General features: G+C 40.5%; 1 protein-coding gene across 16 annotated transcripts in view; it reads left to right on the top strand.

Annotated features, from left to right (window-relative positions):
* Positions 1 to 25089, top strand: part of PTPRD (protein tyrosine phosphatase receptor type D) — a 1484152-nt gene that overhangs the window by 800996 nt on the left and 658067 nt on the right. For all 16 annotated transcript variants that reach the window (XM_078675875.1, XM_078675878.1, XM_078675877.1 and 13 more), the window contains one exon: positions 23650 to 23685. The gene's annotated coding sequence lies outside the window, so the exon portion shown is untranslated. The remainder of the gene's footprint in view (positions 1 to 23649; positions 23686 to 25089) is intronic.

Raw genomic sequence — 25089 nt, 5'->3', positions numbered from 1 at the left:
TTGCAGCGCTGTTAGCTGCAAACATGCTACCAACCTCCAAGCTGTACTTCTCATCTCTAAATCCGATAGCTAGCAGCATTGTCATCAGGTATAAAGATAGGTGGTAGGGAAATCAGGCCAAATATATTATCCCACCAGAAGAACCGATTTGATCACATTTTACCTACACTTTCCTTTAAAGCCAAAGAATACTATTTCTAGAGTTAATGGGAGATTACCTCAATTCCTGTAACTTCTCCTACCATCAATTCAATCTGATTGTTAAGTGGACTAACCATTACTTTGACACTCAGATTGGATATGACGGTAGCTAGCACAGGATATCTACACAGTGATAGTTTGAGATAGTGGTTAGTAAGCAGGGTGGAGGTAAGGTAACAATACAAATCTTATTAATATGCAAATTGTGTTTCTTCAGTGTAAATATAATGTATGACAGTGTGATTTTTAATCGTTTTAAGTACCATGCTCAAAATATGTTGCAGACACTGTGTAGTGCCTTGTCTCATCACCAGTAGCAAAGTGTCTACAGGTGTATACTTAGTGAATGTTATGTTATTACTCTCCTGTATGCAGAAACTGATCCCCAAAACCATGCTGTTAACATGCTACGTCCCATCAGGTACCTTTGATATATTTCAAGTCCCACACCAGGTGATAAATAAAGCAAGAAAGACAGTGAGTGAAATAGTGAGAGGGGGAGAGAGCGAGCAAGGAGGTGGGACTGTAGAAAGGCTGACAAATGGTCTTATCTGATCATGAAACTTAGACATCACTTGACTGTTAACTACTGCTGATGGCACTGAGCTCTAAAACAGATTTTGTCTGTCAGTTCTGTCTCTTAGCATCAAAAGGTTAATTGTGATTCTCAGTATAATACATAGTACTTTTGTAGCGTTTGTGAAGCCAAATAATACTTGACCCAAAGAGTGTATGTTGTTTCCTCGGAAAGGAATGCCTTGGTAATCCAGTAATTATAATAATGTTTATTTTCCAAAGAAAGCACCCATTGGTGTAGCTGGTCACTTACCATGAACTGTTTGCAAGAGGAGTCAGGTTATTTTCCATAATGATTCGCTCACATCCTTGTGGACTCTTCTCCAAAGTTTACAGCCAAAATAATGCATTTTAGATATAGTATTATAGCCATCACTGAATAAAGATTTCCGTAGTGGGATTTGGCTCATTTTGTGAGTGAATATAAATTAGTACAAATGTCTCTGTCAAAATACCATATTTTCTTAAACAGTTTCTCCTCAAGGCATTTAAGAAGGTGCATTTGAAGAAAGAGGCATAAAATAAATCATGCCTAATTCTGAAAGAAAGAGTATGGAAGTATGGCAGAGGATATCAAATTGCAGGTGATATCCCAAAGCAGGAACATTTCAACATTTTCTGGGACATTAGCCAGAAACACCCCATAGCACCTTCAGAATAAGATTAGGTGCGCATTTCCAATGATATATACTAAAATATAAAGATTCTCATGGGAGTACATCCAGTAGTCAGTGAAGGTCTTGAAGATGAAATATTAGAAGAAGGATTAACCAGGGGAAATCTTGCCGTTTTCCAATTGGCTTCCCATGCACCTTGTTGTGGTTTCACTTCTGAATAAAAAAAATCTGGACTTATTCATTACCAACAGGTTTGGCTTGCTGTGGGGCATTACCACACTGTTATGAAGATGTGTATAGACCGCCTTCATTTGTTAATGTATGTGGCTACCAAAGAGTACATTGCCGCAGCATCAATGTTATTATAATACCTCACGTCTAGACCTGAGCTCTTTCCACATATGTCAACCTAATTACATAATTTGTTTAGTAGCCCTCAGCAGCACCTAGGAATTCTCTTGTAATCCCATAATTATGCATGTAAGTGATAGACAGTATAACTCCGACGTGTCTTGATGGGAAAATGACACAACCATAATTCTCTTGTGAAGAAGAAGCTTCACAATAAAGACATCTTTGTTTTGTCTAACTATCGTCTCCATTGTACCTGCTACTTAGCCTATATTTTTCTGTCAACTCCAGAGGGTTAAATGCCCTGTACACTGTGCATGGCGACAGGAACCTAACTACCACAGCTAACTTCCAGCTGTCAGCCCTAGCTTGTGCTTATTGAAGTGATGTGAGCAGTCATCAGGTTACATTCTGACTTCAGGGGGCTTAGATCTAAATAGTTGAGGGTCACCTCAGTAAAACTTTGTTTACATCACTGTATCTCTTCTTAAGCCTGACATCACCTGACTCTTTAGTGCAACTAAGTCGCAATTTTAGAGAGCAGCATTTTGAGGAAGCCGTAACTGCTACTTGTCAAATCATCCCCATATGCTGAAAATCTGAAAATTGTAAAGTAATGCGTTATTTTGTATTGTTTTGTAATTGGATTTATATAGTGCTTACTACCTCTGATGGGGCGTTGAAGTGCTTTTTCGGCGAAAAGCACCCTACTCTGGAACCCATAAAGTATTAGTGGTGAATTAGTATAGTGAAAATGTGAATGTAATTTGAGTGGTAGATATGTTAGTCAGTTATTGGATTGAGAAGGATAGTGAAGGAATATGAAAACATAAACAAAAAAATAGGGGAAAATATTATTTCCCACATGTAAAACATGTTACCCTCTTCATGCCAGCCCTAACAAAACCAATCAGATGTTCAGATGTGTAGGTGTTCACATGGGGGGTGGGAGGGGGGGTATTCTAAAAAAGAAATGTAATGCTTCATGTGTAACTCATCTGTGAATATGAGTTTAATGTAAAGTTATGCTTTTTCCTGGCATCCATCAAGTCAGTTTATTATCGAAGTGCTTATATTCCATGACGTTAATCCATGAACGGTATTGGCAGATTTATCTATTTTGTATTCAACTATTGTTAAAGCGTGCCCTAACCCACAAGGAGCAGACATTTTATAACTTTAGCTGTGCAGTAGGGTAATTTGTTAATAACCTATGCCCCTTTTAGAAAATCTAATGGTTTCATGCAAACGGCTTTATTTGATGGAGTTTTACTTCTTATTAGATTTTTTCAGCACAACTTGACATAAAAGCCTTTGTCAAGTTCGTGATTGGTTCCGTTACCATAGCGACGTGCCTGAATGAAAGCGAGATTTCCTCCAGGCACCCTGCCTAAAAGCTGTTTTGTACCTTGCAACAGTATCTCGAGAGGGCCATCTCTTGTGTCGAGAGGTGAATGGAGACCACATCGATGGTCAACTTTGTTCCTTTTGTTTTATGTAGTTTCCAAACGATCACTGCACCCAACCTAACCCCGGGACTGGCGGATAGAGGGGCGGTCACGGTGGGGAACCTCCCCTTTAAAACCACACCAGGAAAAAACAAATAAGCTTGTTAAACTGTAATATCTTTCCTTTTTATACATTCTCGCCTCTTGAACATTTTATTTATTTATAGGTTCTGATTTGTTGAGTTACTTCTTCATTTATTTTTCTGCCAGTTAATAATTTACTCCCGGCTGTGTTATTGTCTTGAGAAAACTGAAATATTAACCAGCAGGCAGAACAGTTGAATGCTCTGTTAAATGGCTGGCAATCTCGCGCCGTGATCTGGAGTCTGTGTAAACCCTTCGGCTTAGTGTACAGACCTCTTTTGTTAAGAAGGGGATGTCTGTTCCATTAACAAAGCCATATTGTATGGGCAAGATGAATCCAATGCGAAGAGTGCTACCACCCATCTTTTAGAAGGGCAAATGCAGTCAAATTATTGTGTTTAAATGGGCTGATACAATGAGGTAACTATGGGTCCTAGCATCTTGTTTTGCTATAAGGAACACAAATTTGTGATGTGCTTAGTCGATTTTAGAGGGGGCACTTTATTGTGCACTATGCAACGAAGTGACCGCCAAAGCGTGTGAATGGTAATCATCTTTCTAAAGCAAAGGCGCTCAGCGCACACCAGTGGATTTAATGCAGCATGGATTCAAAGGCAGAGCTCTGAAAGCTTTCTCTTACAGACGAGGAAGCCACCCTGGGCAAAAAAAAAATATTTTCTCTATGAAATTGCAGATGCTGCTTCCACACTTATGTACTTAACTGGAGCACCTATAAAGCAAGTATTCCACCGTCTTGAGAATATGGCGGACTCTAAAGAGAAAATGTCTGGGAAAGTAATTGCTTTGAATAAACAGCAAAGTAAATCACAAATCCGAAGTACCGGGGCCTTGCTGAAATCCATTTCTTTTGCAGGCTCTTTTTTGAATGAATGTGTGAGCCTGGATTTGCGAAGAATGTCTGTTTGTACGCTGAAAGCGCGTCCACCTCTGCATACATGTCTGCCAGAAATATAATGTAAAGGCCGATAATCTGTGATTGTATAGGTAGGGAACTGGATATTGTATTGACCAACCTTATGTGAGTGTGTTTATATATCGATAGATACATACAGTACAGTCATTCGTAGCCCCAGTTGCTGCCTTAAGATGGTTTTCCAGAGAGCATTTGATGGAGAGACATGACTTTAGGATCTTTATCTTTTTTGTGAAAACATTTGACAAACTTGTACTGGTAGCGTAGGTTGAAGATTGGTTCAAGGGTGAACTACACACTGAATGCCATGGCTCTTTTAAAAGTGCATGTGAAGTCTGAGGTATATGTAGCCTTATTCTAGAAACATTTTACACTAGTCAAAACAAAACTTTTAAGAATGGAGAATTTGCTGTATTATTCATGCAGATGTTGACTGAATCTGGGGCGAATCTGTTTGCTCTCATATGTCATTTAGTTGACCATAAATCATCATACATTCATGTTATGCCATTTATGACTGTACAAAGTGATGCCAGCCATAGACCCTGAGACTGCACTTCATCTAGGAAGGGAGTTTATGGTCCATCTGAGGAATCAGAGACATAGAGATCATGTCCTAAGCAAACAGCCTTGCTGTTATCATGGAAGTTCAAGCTGGTGAGACACAAGAAAATGTTTAAAGACCAGAGCAACCATGTGATGACACCCCTTCTTAAAGGCTAGCGTTTAACCACATGTGAATGGGATTCAACTGCAATAAGCAGATGCTGCAATTGAGAAGCCCAACACAGCAATGAAAGTTGTGTTGACACCTACTGTTTGCTTAGATCAACCCTACAACATGTTTGCGAATTAGCCAAGGAATTTCATTCTTCATCACAAAAATGCAGTCCTCTTCAGGTTCTGAATGATGGCTAGAAAAAAGGGTTAACAATACCCAAAATCTAATCAGCTGTCCTTACAGAAAGCAAACCTATGAATATGAATGTGTCTGTTAAGCAAAAAAGCAAAAATATTAACTATATACCCTCATTATGTTGAGGACCTCATCCAAGAGTTGAGGAAGGTTCCTGGGGTTCAGTTTACAAAAGGTATTTTTATGTCTCCTTTATTACAGCATCAATTGTTTGCATTCAGGGCCATCTCTTACTGGAGTTGCAAAAGGGCAGTGTGATCAGGAAATGTGTTGCGGTCATGTTCCACATGCCCGCCCTGCAGTTTGCTGTGGCTGCTACAGCAAATTTAATGCTGATGATGTGCCTTAATTGACAAGCTTTGACTGACAAGCATTTGTAGAAAATAACAAACCAGAAGAACTCTGCTGTCAGGAAAGACTTGAGCTCAGTGAAAAAAAATACTTATGGATAGAACTTTCAAGAAAAAATCTGTGGAAAGACTTTAGGTGATGTGCCAGACTTCCAGTAGAAAATGGAGCTGAAGAACACGCACATCTTGGGATAAAAATCACAAAACAAGTCTGAGTAAATGGGCTCACAATTAACTTTACACGAAGAAGCTGAATCATGAACATTTTATCAGTCCTGTTGCAAATTCATTTGCCAGCGTATGCAGACTGCTCTGACAAACCCCCCTCACAATCATGCACGGTTGCCACAAAAACATAATGTTCAATAAAAACCCTAGAGATCAGCAAGGAGGTCTGACACTACGTATGCTTTTGGGAGATATGTGTAGTTGTTTGGATTACACCTACTACGGAATCACTGGATTACTACATTTTAAGAAAGAATAGTGGATACAATTGCAACATGTTTTTTCAATGCTTAGGGATGATAAGTGATAAAGTAAAAGGTCTGAGTGCTTCAGGTCCAAATGTGTGTAAATGACACTTCTCTGACAAGTCATCAAATGTAAAGATATCAAAAAAGTTTCTTTTATCATGAATCCTACGTACTTCTTTTTTTTCTCAGACGCTCATGTGCAATAAATTATGTTTCTATCTCCCTTGCTCACTTCAAGGCTAGCTCCTTACTCACTCACACACACACACACTCACTCACTTACTCACTCACTCCAGCCAATCACCAAATTTTCCTTTTCCTCCACCACTCTGTGTATAGAGTGGTGGAGGAAAAGGAAAATTCGGTATGTTGTCTCATTGTAAACAGATTGTAGCTAACAATTACACACGTCTGTGGTGGCACACACAGGTACGTTTGTTAAATGCTGCATACATTTCAGGCAATGTGTGCAATACATAAATACCTAAAATAAAATAATCATTTTAATCTCATTTACCAAGAAGGCTAATTAGTGATCTACATTTTTGACTCCCCGAAGTAAGAACCCACTGTTCCTATCCTAAAATAGAGACACACCAGAAAGAGTTGTGATTCCAGTGACATTATGTTTCCAGCTTTCCAATTTTGTGGTATTTATGCTCTGAATAGAGCAACCTCTCAACTGGTCCCACTAAATGGCTACCACAGGCGCTCCCAGTATATGTAGGAATTCAGCACCATCCCAGGGATATTGCCCTCTTTATTCAGAGAGTCCCTGATCCACATTTCACTGTAAATTTCTGCATGGCTGGGAATATCCTAATAATTAAAGGGCCATATCATATTATGATCCTATAATCACAAAAAAACCTTAACACCATAATTAAAAGGATGGAAAGCCCCCCCACCCACTCATAATGTTATGCTTCATAATCGGGTTACTCCTTTCTGGGACCTGACTGTCCTGGTTTTGAGTGGGCTCTTTGATGAGTTCTTAGATCAGGAGCTTGACAGTGGTATTCCATTGGTTGTCCAAATTATGTTATGTTGACTCAGTAAACTCATAAAGAATTTCTCCACATCACTTCCTGTTAGTTGAGGATTATTGGAGGAACTTTAGGTGTTAAAAATGTGTTGGATATGGCTTAAGACTTTTACTTTCTGACGCCCTTGTAGATGAGTAAATTCATTCATCTATGTTTTTAGCCAAGTTAAAGAGTTATCATTAGAGGAGACTTTCTTTCCTCACACGTGCATCACAATATTCCGCAGATATATGCATACATACGATTTGTTGTCTAGCTCTAACCACATGGTAAAAGTGTAAAGTGAGAAGGTTAGCAGTACTACAGCCAGGAACCTAGTCCTGATGAATATCTCAAGAGTCAGGTAGGGCTCATGTTACAGATCGAAATCTGAACCCCTTAAAAACAAGCTTTTTCCAGGCAATCTCCTCTGGTTTCTTTGTGATTTCATATAATTCAGGGAGTATAAACAACAGTGGTTGATTTACCTGTCTTTCCTTTTATGGTGCAACATCACATTTTACTTTGTCTCTTCAATGGACATGACTAAAACATTTGTTCAGAATCAATCTGGGCACAGTTGCATGGGCCTAAAACAAGCCTAACTAAAGGGGTTTCTACTCAAGAAATACTTTGTGTTGGAAACGTTGTACCAATATCATAAAATGGGTCCCTCATATCATAAGACTGCTCTCATATGTCTCTAAGCTTTTGCAATGCTGAGACAACTACTCTACAATGCTTCATCCAGAAAGTCCTATCCCCTGGGCAGTTCTTGAATACTTGGCATTGTAATGCTCACTTATCTATGCTGATATAATAACTACATTCAGACTGCATCCTCCATATCTCCTCTTTAGTGCTGGTGAGTCCTGCCACAGTAACCCTTTCTATATGCCTCAGGAAGGTGAATGATTGATTGCTACAGTAATATATTACAGTCGATTGCCTAAGTTCACGGAGGCATTCATAATAGGGTGTTTTCTATGTTCATATCTCAAACAAGGTTTCACTGGTCTGGTCCTTGACAACAGGAGTTAGACCTGATTTATTTTCTGGGCAATTGGTAACTAAAAATGATTCCCCTTGAGGTGCACTGTAGATAAATGTATGTCATCCTGATCATCTGAAATGGCACTGAGCATTGTGGACCCCTGACGACCAACCATAGTCTAAAGTTTATTGCTATTGAAGCAGTGGTGTACAAAGGGAGCTGTTGTAACCCAGGAATGGCAGCCCTGATCTCTGTCTGTGCCATGCTTTGTAACTGGCGTGGCGACATGGGAAGGGTGTCTTTAAACATAGTCCACCACTAATGCCTTCTACTGTAATGTAGTGTTGTCCCTTGCCCTACCAGAGTAGGGGGGCAGGCGTTCCTCTGCTTGAGTTTACTGATCTGACATAAGCGTATGTACTAGTGATGGCATCATATGGATTACAAAAAACCCCAAAAACCTACCTCCTCTCATCTCTCCACGTCGTTCCTCACTCCAGCCAGAAGAGGAAGCAGCCAAGCTCCCCTCACCAATCACAACGCTCAGCATTGTGATTGGTCGGAGCGCCGTGGTTCGGGGCTCAGATGGGGGACGGGGGCCCGTGCATGTTCACCATAGAGGCTGTAATACAGCTTGCATGGAGAACATGCAAAGTGCACATGACTGTTTGGCCGACCCCAGAGAGCCGGTCATGCAGTCATGTGCACGTTACAGTGTGCCACCACTCCTTCCCCTGCTCCGAGAGCAGAGCAGCCCCACTCACTGCGCAAAAACGCAGGAACAAATAAAATGATACTATCATCCATTTATCATCATTTTATTTTTCTTTAATTTCCACTGCTAAAAGCAATGGGACGACGCTTCTCCGCCTCAGTGGAGGAGCCGCCACTGGTTTGCTCCTTCGTGCTAGAATCCCGACTTCCTAAACAAAATCCCCATTGTAAAAGCCCCTGAAAGAAGCTGTCTTTGTGCTCCTCTCTTGCACATGTACAGTGAGCATGCTGTGTTTGAACACCAAGCATTTAGTCAAGGTTTTCTGAACACCACTGCAGTTTAGCTTAGTTTTCGTCCCAATTATTCAGGGATTACCTATTTCCCTGTAGAGCCTCTGTTTGTTCGCCCAGCACTCCAAGAGATGTTGAGTTCATGGCCAACGGACCCAAATAAGGCATAAATTATTGCCTAAATATTACACTGAAATAATCATGGTTTGGTGGCCCATTTCAATGTTAATAAGAAAAGCACTGAATGTATGTTTTTATTCAGGCCTTGTTTGCGTGATACTTGAATAACATGATAATATATCTGACAGATATTGTGCCCATAATATTGTTTACAAAAATGTCACCCCAGCGAGTAAACAAAATAACTTTACACCCAATAAGATTATATTTTTGTAAACCACATTCACCACAAGAAGTTTATGACAGTGGATATTTCTGTATTCAATACTCTGATTACAATCCCCATGGGTTAGCCTGTATCAAGTTGCGCGTATTATTTTTCAAATCGCATAAATACACTATTTGGGTCATATAGTGTGTTTTTATTTTTAAAAGAAAAAAGACATTATTTAAATCCCTGCTGCAAAGTTATGTGAATGTTGATTCGTCTTTTCACTAAATTACTATAACTGTGATTAATTTTGTCATTTCCTAAGTAGACGTCCAGCAACTTTCTACACTGCAGCATGGAGTCATGCAGTTTTGTCCTGCTAGGGCACAAGTAGGCTGTTCCACTTAGCGCTCCCGCGCAGCTGCTTTTGCAGCAGTGATAGCAGATGATGGCACTGCGCGCACGCATGTCAAATCCTCCTTGATCTGCTTTGACATCTGTTGATGGAAGCTCTCCTTTCTGTTTGATGGAGACAATGACCTTGATATTCTTTGTGAAGCAGAAAGGCTCACAATTATTGTTTTAAGTCGGAGAAAGGTACTGCTGGTGCCTCACACCTGTCATATCAAATAATCCAGCTAAAACTGATAATGCAGCTACCAGTGGCATATTTTAAATTGGTCCTCTCTTAACAGGAAATCATAGGAAGCCATTTCCCTCACCGTTCAGCACTCCTTGAAAAACATTCTGTTCATACAGGCAGTCGCTGCTCTTCCATTATGACAACGATGCCCATTCTTGAGCTAGAATTACATTTTTGAAATTGTTTGGGCTTTAAAATGAAATTACCTAAATCGGGAAAAACTCAAGAATGATTAAAGACGCCAAACGCTTTCCCCAACGGCATAGATTTTCAGTTTTATAGTCTTAAAAGCCAGTTGTTTTCTTTGAATTTCCAATAAGCAATTTCACAACAGTTGAGAAATAACACTCAGAGAAGAAATCCCATAGAGTCCTTTACAGAGCTGGATTATATGTTGTACATTTAACTTTGTTCTGTAAATAAAACATTGCTTTCACTTGTAAAGCCTGTGAGACAAAGCTGTAGCAAAATGTGGAATCTGTTTTTTGATCTAGGAAGGGACTGCGCACTATACTGCTCTCTTCTTTCACTCATCTTTCTTGCAAGATCCTAGCAAATTCACTGCAAAGTTGGTATGTTTTTTGTTTAGGGTTTTTGTGAAGCCTGCTTGCGGTTTCTTCTGCCTCAGAGTGTTTAAGGAAAATTAGGGGAAAGCAGTGATATGAAAGAGACAAGGTTGTGACAGGTCAGTGATTGCGAGAATTGAGAATCCGCAACTGTCTCAGTAGAATTAAGCAAATTTTGAGAAAGATTCCTACTAGCATAACCTTATCTTGCAGTATTCTTACCCATATTTCGTCTAAGTCAATAACTCAGGAACTACGAAAGAGCATTTGGGATGAGCATACACAAATGTGCAATTTTCCATTTTTTTTGTGTGTGTGTGTGTGTTTTTGTTTTTAATCAAATGAAGGTTACATTGTGGCTGGTCTACATTTGGGAAATGGCAGAGCCTTCTTTACTGAAAAGTAATCTACTTCCACCGAACATCTCTGCATCTCCAGAGGACTTGCACCACATTGAATCTCGGGCACATGAACAGCGCAACTATAGTTGATGAAGCGTAACCCCCCTGGGGCCATGATAAGCTCAGAATAATTCCATTTATTTTCCCCTCTTTCAAAGAGGTAAAAATCTGTCCTCGTGATTTCAAGCTTTGCCTCTAAGGATCAGGAACATACGCCGACTGTCTCTATCACATGGTGAGAGACAGGCCAATGAAAATCCACAAGACAGCTATGCATGTAATAGGCAAACATTTGTGCAACAATTCTCAACACAGCCAGCTCCTCAAAACGCACTTCCCTCATGATAAATTGAAGGCGCTCCTATTTTGCAAAAGTTTAGTAAGCCTCTGTTTCTTTCATTTGGAAGTTGTTTGGGAACTGGCCTGAAAGTGAGTGCTACTTCCTAGATTGAGAAAATAAGGGAAAGACGCAAAGTTGGAAATGACTGAACGACCGTAGAGCTGACATAATAAGCGACTACAAACATCTACGGGTAAAAGAAATTCTAAAGTCTGTCCTGTCAGTTAATATTTCGTTTCAACACATGAATTGTATTTAGCAGTTTTAAGCAAGGGTCGCCAGAGAAACGTAACAGGAGGGTAAGATAAATGTGGGTATTTTTTTTAAGTGGTCCCAAAACTCAAAGGAAATCCATCAGTCAACCGATATAAATTGTAGTTTTGTTACTTTATTTTTTTAAGTTATGAGTTTTGGATAGATAGCAGTAGCATTCATGTCTCCATCCATGCCTCAAGCACTATTTTCACCCTGACCCCACTGAAAAGGAACATTTCACCTCTGGAGAAAAGAGTTTGACAAATTGGAAAGAAGCAAAAGCGTTAAGAAAGTTTCAGAGCATCCAGTCCTAGACAAGGGCGAGCACTGTTCAAATACAACACAATTGTACCCTCACAGTGTTACTGTTACTCTTTCCTTTCTACAAATGCTAATTAAAATGAATTATACTCGTCTACACTCATCCACTTATGGGCATTTATGATTGAAAATGCAAATCAATTTTGCAGTGCTCTGATTCCGATAAGTTATCTCCCAAACACCTGGGGGATTGTGAATAATATTGTTTCCATACCTTATTCATGTGTGGTGCACAGGCGCGGAGGCAACAACTGGAGACAGTGCAGCTGTGACCAGCATTGTGGAACATAGTTAGTGAAAACCACTGTAGCCTGCAAAGCGCCTTCTAATTATCATTTTTATTCGGCAGGCTGTTTGGTAGATAAAAGGAAAACTACTTGAACAAGCTCTAACCAAAATCATAATCCAAGAAAAGCCTCTGTTGCAGAGTAAATTGGCATTCATTAACCATTTTCAAATATAATTAGCCAATCAGAACTATATAGTGTTTTTCTAAATAATGGTGCAATTGCCTTCTAATATGTAGTTGCTTTGTTTGTTTGATTATAGTGATTATGCTTTTCATTAGTACTGACTGGGTAGGTACTGTGGCTGAGTTCATCAAAGAAACTACAGTCTTTGACTGCTCTTAGCTGCTATTTTAATCTCTTAAATGTCTACTCTTTTTCTTTTTTTTTGTAGCAGGAGCTCCTCCAGGGTAAACATTACTGCTCCTTTTTGGGAGTGTTTGGCGAGGGGTGGACAAGTGACAGAGGCAATCACTGATTTAGAAACCTTCTCAATTGGAGAAACATTGTTTATACTGTATTGCGTCCCACATGGGATAAAGTTTTGTGCAAGCGCTCTCGCAGCACATTTTGACGGTCTTCGTCCACAGTGCTTAAACCTATGACATCACATGAGTGTCCACACAAACTTTGGTCATTGTGGCCCTTGCCGACAGCTAGTTGACATCTTAGCAAGAATGGTGGCCTGGATACTTGTAACAAAGAGCGAGTAAAAAAAAGCTATTTTTGCAACCTGGGACAAATGTTCTCACATAGATTTTCAGATTTCATTATGAAATGTTATATATTTATTCAAAATGGTGACTACTTTTTTTGAGGAATCTGAGCCCATAGTCCTGTGGCATGTCGTGTAAAATCAATGGCCTACATTAGCCTCTGTTGATGTTCTATTGGGCAGGAAATGAATAGCTGATGTCAGATACATGAGGGGAGGAGGGTGCAGGATTGGTATTCTTAATAGTCCACTGTGTCATCATGTGGCCCCGTGCCTGGTGAAGTACAAAGGGAAAGGGCTGGTCCATGATAAGGAATCTTTAACAAAGTTATTTCCAGCTCTGTGCGGCTGTTGCTTTCAGTGATCTTCTGCCATGTTTTTCCATCTCACAGATGGTGAGAGGATCAAAGACGACAGATCAGGCCTCCAGGCAGTGGTAAGAACATAGTAAGAACAAGGTTCTGAAAGTACTTGTGTCCACTTTCACACAAGGCCTTTTTAATGAGGCATAAGGTCCGCAATTCAATTCCTTGGTCTATTGCGAGCCAGATGATAGTTTTCAGAATACATCATGTAGCCAAAAATTAAATATTAGCTGTGCTGCTGTATTTTGTATCCTCTTAAGTTTTGTGGAAGGCTCCTTTGAAGCTTTGTGTAGACATTGTTGCAGTAGTCCATTCATTTATGGCGCAGGGTCAATGCTGGATCAACATGGGGTGAGGCTGGAGTTAAAGCGTGAGGATCTTACTGAGGAGGTTAAGCTCGTAGTTAATTCTTCTCACCAATATGTTGATGTGGGCTGATTAAGAGCTGTGATTTGAAATTAACCCCCAAGTTACCGACCATTTAGGCTGCTATGGGGCTGCCATGACGGTGGACCCCACATGAATGTAAGTGAGATCTGTCTCCCACCCTAAACAGTTTAATAGGTGACAGAAACAATTTAGGCATATTATGCTAGGATTCTTATTATTAAACATTTGCTCCAAACAGGCAGCAATAGGGAATTTCTTGAAGTCACAAAATCTAAAAGATTCTGTGAGGTTACTGTATTTGGATTATGGATCTGATGTACATGAAGGTAAATTGCAGGGCCCTTTTCCCCTCACACCTATGAAGCTCCATAATATGTGCAGTAATATATAAAAGAGGTAAAGTGCTTAAAAAACAAATGATGGTCTATACTTACTGACACCTTAGTGTGGAAAGTTAAGATAGCTTTAGACACTGCTTAACTCAAGGAACATGTTATTTTAATAGCACCCTGTCCCTTTCGGCCATAGATTCCCTGCCCCCCTATGTCATTGTTTTTCAGTGACATATGAACCTTTCTGGAAAATACACTGGAAAGGTGGGAGCACTTTAGGGGGGAAAACACTCTCGCAAACTATAGGTTGGAGCTTTAGCTATGGAATAAATGCCAAGCAATGTGCCCATCCGTGTTCCAGACATATTGACAGCATAATTTACCTTTCACTTGCACTCCAATTATACGTTCCTTCAAAGCACCTCCAGCGCCTTATAAACGACATCCCGAGGCAGAGCACTCAGCCTGTTGTTTAAGTCAATGGAGTGAGTTTATAATCTATTCATCAACACAGAGAGCTAAAATTAAGGTACCACGTGACGTTAAATGTACAGCTAAAATGAACGGCACAAAACAGGCTTTTAACTTCCTTGGCTATTTTCAGCATTTCTTCTGAAGTGTAGATTTGGAAACGTTTTTGGCAGTCTGACTCAGACTAGCTTTGAGCGACACTGTTGCATAAAAGAAGCCAATTTTGCAGTTTACTTTAAACTTTGCTTTTAGTTGCCCAAGATGTCATTAAAACAGGAACTATCAGAGCATGTGTAGATTCGTGATTAGTTACAGTATAAACTATAAATTATTTTTTTGAGCACACAAGAGAGAACATTATGAAACGAAATGTAAACTGGTGGGAGTGAGGGGGTTACTGTAGGCAGCCGTCCCTCCTGAACCTTTTTAGGGCGATAAGAATAATTTGCAAACCATTTTCCATAATTTACATAGTATTTAATATTCTTTACGTATTATTATTTACATATGATTTTTTTTCCACAAGTCGACTTTATGACACATTCAAGATGTACAAATGTACCAAGATGTATGCCTAATAATTGTTCCAAATTTAATGTTTAAACTATTTTGTGCATACCCTTCTTTGTTGTGTGTGGCATCATGGTGGCTCCTCAGGTGGACAGTTGTGTTATAAATGTTGATAGACGGGATATCATATATTGGTCTCAGTACAGAACAGAGGCAGCGGCAGTATTGCACTTGCTTAGAACTCCTGCCCCTCAATGAGTTAAACACAAAAAGGTGACATTTGTGGGTGACCCTCAGGTCATGAGTTTGTATCATGACAAGGCTCACCTAGGACATCATTGAGAGATCAGTGCTAAATTCCGATCCCTCTGCAAACGTGTTTACAAAGGATCAGAATTACAAATTCTGTGATAATGAGAATTATCACACCCTTGCAGTTTTGCCCTTATACATTCTGGCAGGTCAAACCTGCCGAAATTTGTCGGGGAAATGGCCCAGAAAGTTTGACAATCCGTGCAGAATTAAAAAAAAAGATTCTATATGTTATTTTGCATTGAAAACTCAGAATAGGAGGTATTTACCACATGTGGTAAATACCGTTATTCTGGGGAATACCATACCTTATTCCACAAATTAATGAGGGCCTTAGTGTTCCATCTTCCTGAGGTGGCAAGATTGTGTGCAATTCCATGGGTTAATAGTGTCACCATATTGCTTACAGAGCATACAGACCGCAAATGCTACATTTTAAAACAGAAAGTTGGAATTATCATTTCTATGCATTATGAGTAGTTCAAGGAATGTGCTGTGGCACCTCAATTGGACAGAAGACATCTGCAAGAGTGGTGCAGAGTGATACACTGGTCTGCTCTTTATCATCTCACAAGATCTAGTATGCTTTCAGCTCTTTTGCCCCCTCCCCTGTTTTACAAATCCTCTTAGTCTTTCCTATCTTGCTTCGGTCACATACCCCACACTTTCTAACTCTGCTATACATTGTCTTATCTCACACCCTCCTCTATCTTACCCTACCCCTCCTCAACATGTTCATTCACGCATCCTTCGCTCTAAACTTTGCCTCTCTCACACTGTTACTCTTTTCCAACCCAGCAATCACATGCCATTTTTTCCCACCCCATGCCTGTTTCCTCCATTCTCATGGAGGGCTCTGGAGAGGAGGCCATCCCCTGGGGTTCTCAGGTAAAGTAGGGTTCCCCACTGCCTTTCATTGCTCAGTGACTCTCCTTACATGTCCAGATAAGCCCCTCTGTGCTATCACTGATTGTCAGTGGCAGAGTCAGCACCATTCCCTCTCAACTCCAAGCAACATTACTTGTGCTACTTACCAACAGAAGTGTACATGACAACCACCTAAAAAAGGTTAATCGATCAGTTAAAGTTGTGCCACTGTCACCCTAAAGAATAGAAGCACCAATTTCAGATTACATAAACTTGGAGAAAAAAGTAAGCGGAAATGGTGAAACTGGCAATGCGATGGGTTAGTGATAACAGGGCATACTGCATCTGTTGTTCATCTCTGTAAAGCTTTGTTAATGCCCAGATTCGAAGAAAATAGCTGATTATTGGTTAATGCAAGAGACCTGTTGGAAAAAAGCAATATAGCCATCAGTGAATCCACAATTGTAGCTTCCAGATTTTGGGCTTAGGATAAAAAAGGAATGGGAGTTTCAGTAAACCTTATTTTGATTTTTAGGCAGATGTTTGCCAGGCAATTGCTATTTCTTTGAGTGTTGTTTTTTTAAATGCCATAGGGCTAGCATGTGATGAAGTTCACTAGCTTTGTGCATTAAGTTTACAAATACCTTTAGAGGATTGAAGACGCAAGGTCGAGGCTTTTAGCGTTCTATTGCTGTTCTTAAATAAAGAGAATTATCCACTTAGGTGCAGTTAACTAGTTGAGTGGAGTAGTGTCATTGGGTGGGATACCACTTTTTCAATTGCAAGTGGTCCCATGGACCAGTACCTTGATTTTCTGGGTATGGGAATACTAGATCTGATTTCACTGGCAGGAAAATCCATCTAGTAAAATCATTATGAGAAAGGGCTATAATAGCATCCCCAGACCGGCCCCTGGTCTCTGCCGACCCCCTTACCATTAGAGGCGGTGCAGGTAATGCTCCCCTCTACCAGGCCACACCCTACTCTTCTCTATGAAACTCTCCCTGAGATTCATGCCCAAGTGTTCAACATGCGGTTAAAAGCTGAAAGCCGTTGTGTTGCGGGCTGAACTTCGCTAATAAAAGCGGCATCATCAGCGGTTCTATCTGTATATTGTCCGAGCTAAAATGTAGGGAGCTCTTAGATACATTTGTTAATGCCTTAAACATGTCTTTGGGTTGTTTTTTGCCTGTCATACTTCAGTTGTCTAACATGTGCTTCTTTGACAAATCATTGATGAGCGTACAGTAGGCATATGAATCGAAAAGGGTGTTAATTATTGTTAAGCCACTTAAAGCCCTGGTTTCATGAAGGGCAGCAGACACTTAATACTAGCTAAGCACCTTAGACCTGAGGCAAAGTACTTTGCACAATATGTTCATAGCCTCTATTAACACATTTATGAAATGTGCTGTCTTTCTAGACAGAGATCCACTTTTGTTTGAGTTAGACCAGAAACATTGCCTTGTACAATTGAGCCTGTGGCCTCTTTAACGATTTTCAATATATTCTTAGACCTTCATGGGTAAAGGAATGGCTCTGTGCCTCTTTTGCTAATAGTGTGTGCAATTTGCTTTACTCATTTTGTAATTTATTGAGACCGATGGGCTTATTTAGAATTTGTTTTGAAATTAACTTTAAAACTTGCTATTTCGCTAAACCCACTTACCTCCGCTTCCCTTGGGACACTCCTGTTCCCGTCACTAAATTTAAACTTATGACTGTAGAAAACGTTTAATGTTTGTTACTTTTCCCTAGTTCATTTCAGTGAATAAATATTAGTAAAACCTGAATCTGGAAATCTGGATGTTCCATTTTCACGTGTTTTCTTTTTGTACAACTAGGTTGAATTCACGTGCACAAAATAAAAAATCGGGTCCAAACTATTTACCTTAACTTCATGAAATCCCGATCGGTTTCAGCTCATTGTGATTTACCATAAACCAACTGTGCTCTAGATAGAAAGGTATGCATGCTTGCTTCTTTTTATTGAAAAATATCTATCAGTGTGCCAAAGTTAAAAGATTCTGGGAGAACATATTCACCCTCATTAATAAAGCGTTGGGGTGTACACTAAAGCCAGATTTCTCTACGCTTACCACCTCGTTCATGACAACAGAACTAAACTCACAACACGACAGAGACCTATTAGATCTCCTACTGACAGCGGCAGTGAAGATGATACTCACCAACTGGAAAGACACAACCAAGGCAACGTTCAAGGGTTGGCTCAACTGGGTGACGTACCTCAGAGGCGCAGACAACACTGCCCTGCGGAACTCACCATGGAGACAAAGCTCCAGAGGAATGCGGGCTTCTATGGACAAGTTCCCGGACCCCTACAAACCCCTGTGAGCAGACCTAGAAAAGGGACACAGAAGGCCCTTAAACCCCAACCCCACATGATCAGATTGCAACCATGAAGGTAGTAAAATTATTGTATACTATGTCTTCTCTCTCCCTTACTCTCTATCCTTTCCCTTCTTCACCCAGTCTTATTCTCTCTGGGACAGTGGATAGGTGGACAGCCTCAAAAAAGAAATATCAATGAAAACTATTTGAACTGATAAATGAAGTGGGCAAAGTGGGGTGGTAGGTTTGACAGGCCCTGGCAGAACCTTGATAAGCCGCATAGGTTGCACGATGGCCTTTATAGTTTACAATTTTTTTAATTGACATCACAAATTGTTTCTTAGCTAATTTTCATGACATGTAGAATTAGCAAAAATTATTTTTGATTAGTTCGATTATCTTTGTTGGAAAGCGTGTGTGCATGTCATTTCATCACAAGAAGGTCAGCCATATTACACCAAAGGGTGTCTTAATGTGGGGCAGGCTTGGATAAGTAAAACTTGAAATATCCTATATTTTGCCTGGATATCTTTATTCTTTTGAGTGCTTGATTGATTTCAATAAGCGTAATTATCTCCAGCGTTGCCTGAGACAAAAGTGTTTGGCAATTGGGGGAGCTGGATAGAAGCGTAGTATTGTTCTGTGCTGGCCATTGAAACTGTGTACTTTGTTTGATGAATGTTCCTGTAATGTTGAAGAAATACTTGAGCGACTTCCTCTTCTTCTGTTGTTACTCCAGCAGTGGTGGGATTCTCAATGGTTTTAATCATAGCCTTCTCATTTTTAATTCTGGTGGACATCTATTAACATTGACGGGAAGTACGCTGCAATGGTTCTTGTCAATGTGTTAAAAGCTTGATGGCCGGATCTGTGAAACATGACGTCCGCTCGTCAAACTTTCAACGTATTTTTCTTTTTTCAAAACCAAAATCTCAAAGCGGGAGTTTGTTTTTCGAAAACTAAAAACGAATGACCCCCCTCCACCCTCCCCTACCATGGGAGTAGTCTCCCATGGCTTAGGGGTCATTTAAATGTTCTCAGTGTCCCTTACCGGCAGGTTTTTCACAGTGATAAGGGAGAGTGGCAACTAGCCATTTGAATGCCCACTCTAAACTGGGCAGTCGCTCAAATGGCCAGCACTCAGATGGTCCATACTCCATCATGCCTTCAGAGGAGTATGTGAGCAATTGAGCTGGGGTAGACTCAGTCACTGACTTACTTAAGGTCTGTCACCTGCAAATCAGGCGGGTGGACAGAGGGTTTGGTGTGGAGGGTACATAATTGAAGGTGCAACAGAGTACCACCCGCTCCACCAAACTCTAAATCAGGCCCATCAATGTATGAACTTTTCTGGCTCTGGTCCAAAAAATTTGCAATAATACCAAGGCAAGGTACATACATGATGCAAAATGTTAACATTTATGAGTAGTCAAGACACCGCCGATTTATAACATTATTTGTTTGCAGGCGTTGTAGGGTGCGTTTGACATCACATTGTTACTTCCCGGTAAAATGAGGGCATGTCCAGGTTGGATGGCCCTGGAACTCTATAAGGCTTTGAAATTGTGATTTTTGATGACATTAGATTAGCATTTCATACACAAGCAGTGCTCGAACGTGCGCGCAATAGGGAAAACAGCTATTTATTTGGGAGTGAAAGAATGGAGGCCTATGCTTCGCAGCAGTTACGGTCTCAAGTGTGGGGTCCCGAGGCTTACCACCCTGAAAGAGTGCAGGCTCCAGAGAACTGACAGCAAAGACAATCACATTGTAAAAGTCTGAATTCCAATGTAATTAAGTAAGAAAACGCTTTTGCCTCGGCCTAGGCAGTGAACGAATGTGACAGGCACTCATTACAAGTAACATGGTGGGAAGCAGGGGTGCTTGTTAGTTAAAGCTGTTTGTTTTTAATACACAACCATTATTGACAAGTGTGAGGAATGTGTAAAGGCCACTGCAAGTGGAGTTTTCCTGTTGGCTGCAAAGTCTCTGTGCTAACATTGTAAGAGGCTGTTAATTTGTGACCTCGGTGACAAAGGCAAACCAGGGCTCTGCGGACAAGAAGATTAAAACAAGTCATTTAAAATGCCCCTGTTGACACGTCTCCCCGTCTGCACTCATAAAACAGTTATTTCAATAAAGGGACCTTGACTTTATGTGGTTAGCAATCACTTTTGCAAAATATAGTTTGGGAAATCTATCAGGTTGCAAGCCAATAAATGTGAGTGTTCCCTGTGTGGTGCTTGTTTGGAATGCGTTTTTTTCCCTGTGGGTCAAGGCGACGCCTCTGTTCAAGCAAACTCGATGAGCATTAACATGCATGCAGCTATTCCTGTTTAATGCACACTGGATGTCCTGCTGTATTTTACAACAACGTGCAAGCATGTCCTTAACAAGATAACTGACCTTTAAAAGGACATTAGTGTAAACCTTCAATTTAAATTTCATGTAAATCAGGTCCTTGCCCCCTTTCTTCCGCAAAAGGATCTTTGTTTTTATACATTGCTTCTTTTCTAAGCTCTTGTTAAACTGGTGAGTTTCGGTGACAGATAACACAAGTCATCTGCGTCTAACTAACAAAATGTCTTCTTGGCTGAATACAAAATTCATAGATGTGTTACATATGCTGCCCTAACAACAGCCCTGCAATAACAACATCGGCCTTCTCTGGCTAAACTTGCTGAATTGATAACGGAGGGGTCGTGTATACTGGGAAGAACAAATACAGATGGAAATCCTAAAAAAAGATATTCTTTTTCATCATGTACTCTGCTGTGTCCTACTCGCTACCACTCATTTCTACATCTTTCAAATGCTCGCCTTAGCATCCAGGCCCACACCTATGCTCTGATGCTGGGATTGATCTTGTAATGCCCCAGTGAATACTGTTAAAAGGAATTACATTGCTTGAACGTTCCCTATTTAGAAATAGTTTTTTTATTAGGTGCAGGAGCGGCTTGTATTGGAGAAAACAGGCGGGAAGGGAGGAATGGGGAACGGGGGACGACGGAGACAAAAAAAATAAAAATAAAACTTACCTGCTGCCCTCCAGCATTGCATCGTGCTCTTCCACTCCTCTCCGCCGCCACAGTCAGGCACAGGTTCCCAGCCCGCGCTGTGGCCAATCCTGAAGCTACTCTCATGCATGAGAGCACCTTCAGGATTGGCCTGAGCGCCGATGATATGCACTCCAGAATAGACTGGGAGTCAGTGCCTGCTTTCTCCAACCCCTGCAATGCATGTTTTTTGGCAGTGTAGGTAGAGCCCACCACTCCCGCTCAGCCCATCATCACCCTGGCCCCGCCCCAAGCCCGGTACAAGCGAAATAAAACCAGTTTAATTTTGACATTTTTTAACCCCTTGGCTGCTCATGACGGAACCACGCCATCATGAGCCACGGGCGGCGTGTGCTCATGACGGCATGGCGGTGCCGCGCTCACCCCCCCCCCCGTGCCGCGGCCAAGGGGTTAAAGTGCTAGCAGGGGGGCAATGCTCTTCCGCCATAACAAAGGAGCCGCCGCTGATTAAATGTGGTCTATCTAGCTGAAGAATCTTTATAGGATACCTACTTCAGGAAGAGGGGCTCAGTTTGCAGTGAAGCAGGTGCCAAGCCAGCCCACCAAGTCAACGCCAAAAACCACACCCACATTTAGAGATACTTGTCTAGAAGGTCCTCTGGGTCTTCAATGCATCTATCCATGCAGCAGATATGCTGAAGGTATGGATGAATGCTGCATGGGTGTTGTGCTTGTTTTCCCACTCAACATAAATTTTTTTCCCTGAATCGAACTCCAAAGGTGGGAGCTTGTTTCAGTATTACAAAAACACAATGCCACTGATGTGTGTATGTTTCAGGGCAATTGCTAGTTTTCCGTACCTGGGTTCACCATGTTTCACGTGGCAGACCCATGAGGAGAAAATCAGTGATGGCAGCTCCACCTCATGTAGAGAGGGGGCTACTGAAAATGTTCTCTGGCAGCTTAGCAGTGGGGTTTTGATACCATTGCCAGTTGTGGTTCCTTCGCAGGGGACCCTGCAGTTTCACCCACTCTAACTGATACAGTGTACTGTCATTTTCAATAGACAGGAGCACAGCTGATTAATGGTAGTGCTCTCATTCTCTCAAACGCTAAACGAGGCCTCCACTGTTCTTTAAGGTCGCTCAACATATAATTTATGGATAAGCTCAGTATTTGATAACAGCATTTACAAATAGTCTACAACCAGATCCATAAGCTCATCTGGTCGACCCTTCAATTCTTTTATCATGGATAAGAAACTGAAAACCCCACTTGTTCTATGTTTTTTTTATTCATAACGTTTTATATAGGGTGCACATCAGAGTATCAAAACGCTTTATAAATGGTCAAGAAATGAGAAACAGGTTGAGTAAACCAACAACATACTCGAGAACGGTACAAGATCTATTAATTCTCCAGGTCAGGGAGGAGACCACCAATTTGGCCATGCAACATCTAATGTTTGAGTTTCATCTATTGTTTTCATGCTGTGCTAAGGCATTCTTTGTGGAAGTATTTCCTGCAGTACCGGTAGTAGTTCATCTTGAAGATATGTAGGCTGAGCTTATGTAGGAGAAAAAAAGACAGAATAAGCATCTAACTCTGTAACAGGCTTAACTAGCAAGGAAAGTCATGCTGTGAGAGGATAGACCACTGCTGATTTAAATGCAGAAGGGTATCATGACCGTAAGGGGGCAGAGACTAAGGTTCAGCATGTACCAAAGCAACTACAATCTGTAGAGCTGTCTGGAAAATGCATAACTTTTCAAGAATTTGCTTGAAGCAGTATGCTAGATCAGCTTCTACAGTTTCATGGCAAATGCAATCTGTTTTCTGTTTCCTTTGAAAACCCCCCTCCTCAGCACCATTTTATGGCTAAACTTGAATAATATTTTCCTTGGAACCCGAATAGGTGTATTTTTCTCAACACAGTTTTGAAACCAAAGCATCTGTTGTGCTGCTCTCTTTTCAATATCCTGCTTGTTTTCTTTGTTTTCTTGCTTTGCCAAATATGTAACCGTGAAATATTTTCAATTTGATTTCTAATGTAAACAATCTGATATAAATGTTGATTACAAAACATTTACTTTCTTTTCATTACATTCCACGTGACATTTTTCTTCTTTCTTCACAGTTCATTTGCCTGCTCATCTTTCAAGCCACACTGTAGGTGAGTGATCTTGTTCACCCTCCTCTTCAACATAGTTGTCCTAAAAAATATTTTCAGTAATCCAGTTTGCCTAACGTATTGATGCTTTCTCAGATTTCACGGTAATCAAAATAGTGGTGAAAAGAGTTTTAAATCAGTCATATTTGGTCATTTAGATCCTAATATAAATTACATTGTAATATTCTATGTTATAGACTAATGATATATTCCTTAAAATGTTGAGTGAACTAAATTGTTAGAATGCTATCTATTGATCACACTGTGCCAGGAACATTGTATGGTATTGATCTCATTATTCATGCACCCATTTTCAATTCCTATAAAGACAATGCTTGCGAAATATAAGATGCTCTATCTGACCAACCACAAGTTGCCAGAACTATGCACAGCATGGGATCAATACGTATCAAAGCAGCAGAAATCTTACAGGGGTTTTCTTCAGTGCATTTCTAGACTTTGTGAAATAAAGCATGATCTTAAAACATAACATCAAGAGTGCAATACTGCTTGAAGAAATAGATAAATATTTTGAAGCATTTACAGAAATAGCAATGATGGTTGGAGAAACATCCAATCCTAATAAATTCCAATCAACCTCTCTTGAAGGAGAATATAATAGGTCCTAGAGAGAAAGGGACGAGGAAGATTGGTGATCATAAAACTTCTCTAAATAGGCAGAGAGAACAGGTAAAAATAATAACAAATGCACATGATCTGCACCCATAAATACTAAGTATCATTCATGAATGCATGTATTGCTGAATCCTACTTGAAAAAATAAACTAAATATCTTCTTAAAATTATTTGAGTATTAAACGTAACCGCTTGATAAACCCTGTACACACCTATCCCTCCCTCGCCTTCATTCTTGTGCTTGAAAATGTCCACAATTCATTCCCTGATATATTTTGTATAAGTCATAGTATGACTTATCTTTATATTTCCTAATAAATGTACCATAGAACCACTGGCCTAGTCATCAAGTGTTCTCCATTCATAAACTATGTAACCAGAGTTCTTTTCACATCACACCTCCATTGAGTAGAAGGACGACTCAAAGCCATGTTAGTATTGATTAATCATCACATCTTCACTTAAACACTTGCTGATGTTGCCCTAAGGAATCGCCCTAAAATTCATTCACCTAATGAAATGACTGCTTACTCTTCCATTCACTTGTGGTGATTCATTTAGGGAGCGCAAGATCACTGCACGCTGCACTGTTTCACAGGCGGCCGTCCCATCTGCATTTACTCAAATTGAAATATGTATTGCCGCCTTGATTCATTCGATGGGGTGATTCATCCGGTTCCTCCACTGATTCAGTCAGGGAACATGGGATCACTACTGTATGTCGTGCTCCCTTTACTGGCGGCCTCCCCTCTGGATTTACTCATTTTACTC

Source organism: Lissotriton helveticus, chromosome 2_1, assembly GCF_964261635.1.
Source record: "Lissotriton helveticus chromosome 2_1, aLisHel1.1, whole genome shotgun sequence".
Lineage (NCBI taxonomy): Eukaryota > Metazoa > Chordata > Amphibia > Caudata > Salamandridae > Lissotriton > Lissotriton helveticus.
Note: the sequence above shows the minus strand (reverse complement) of the source record. Positions and strands in the feature narration are given on the sequence as shown.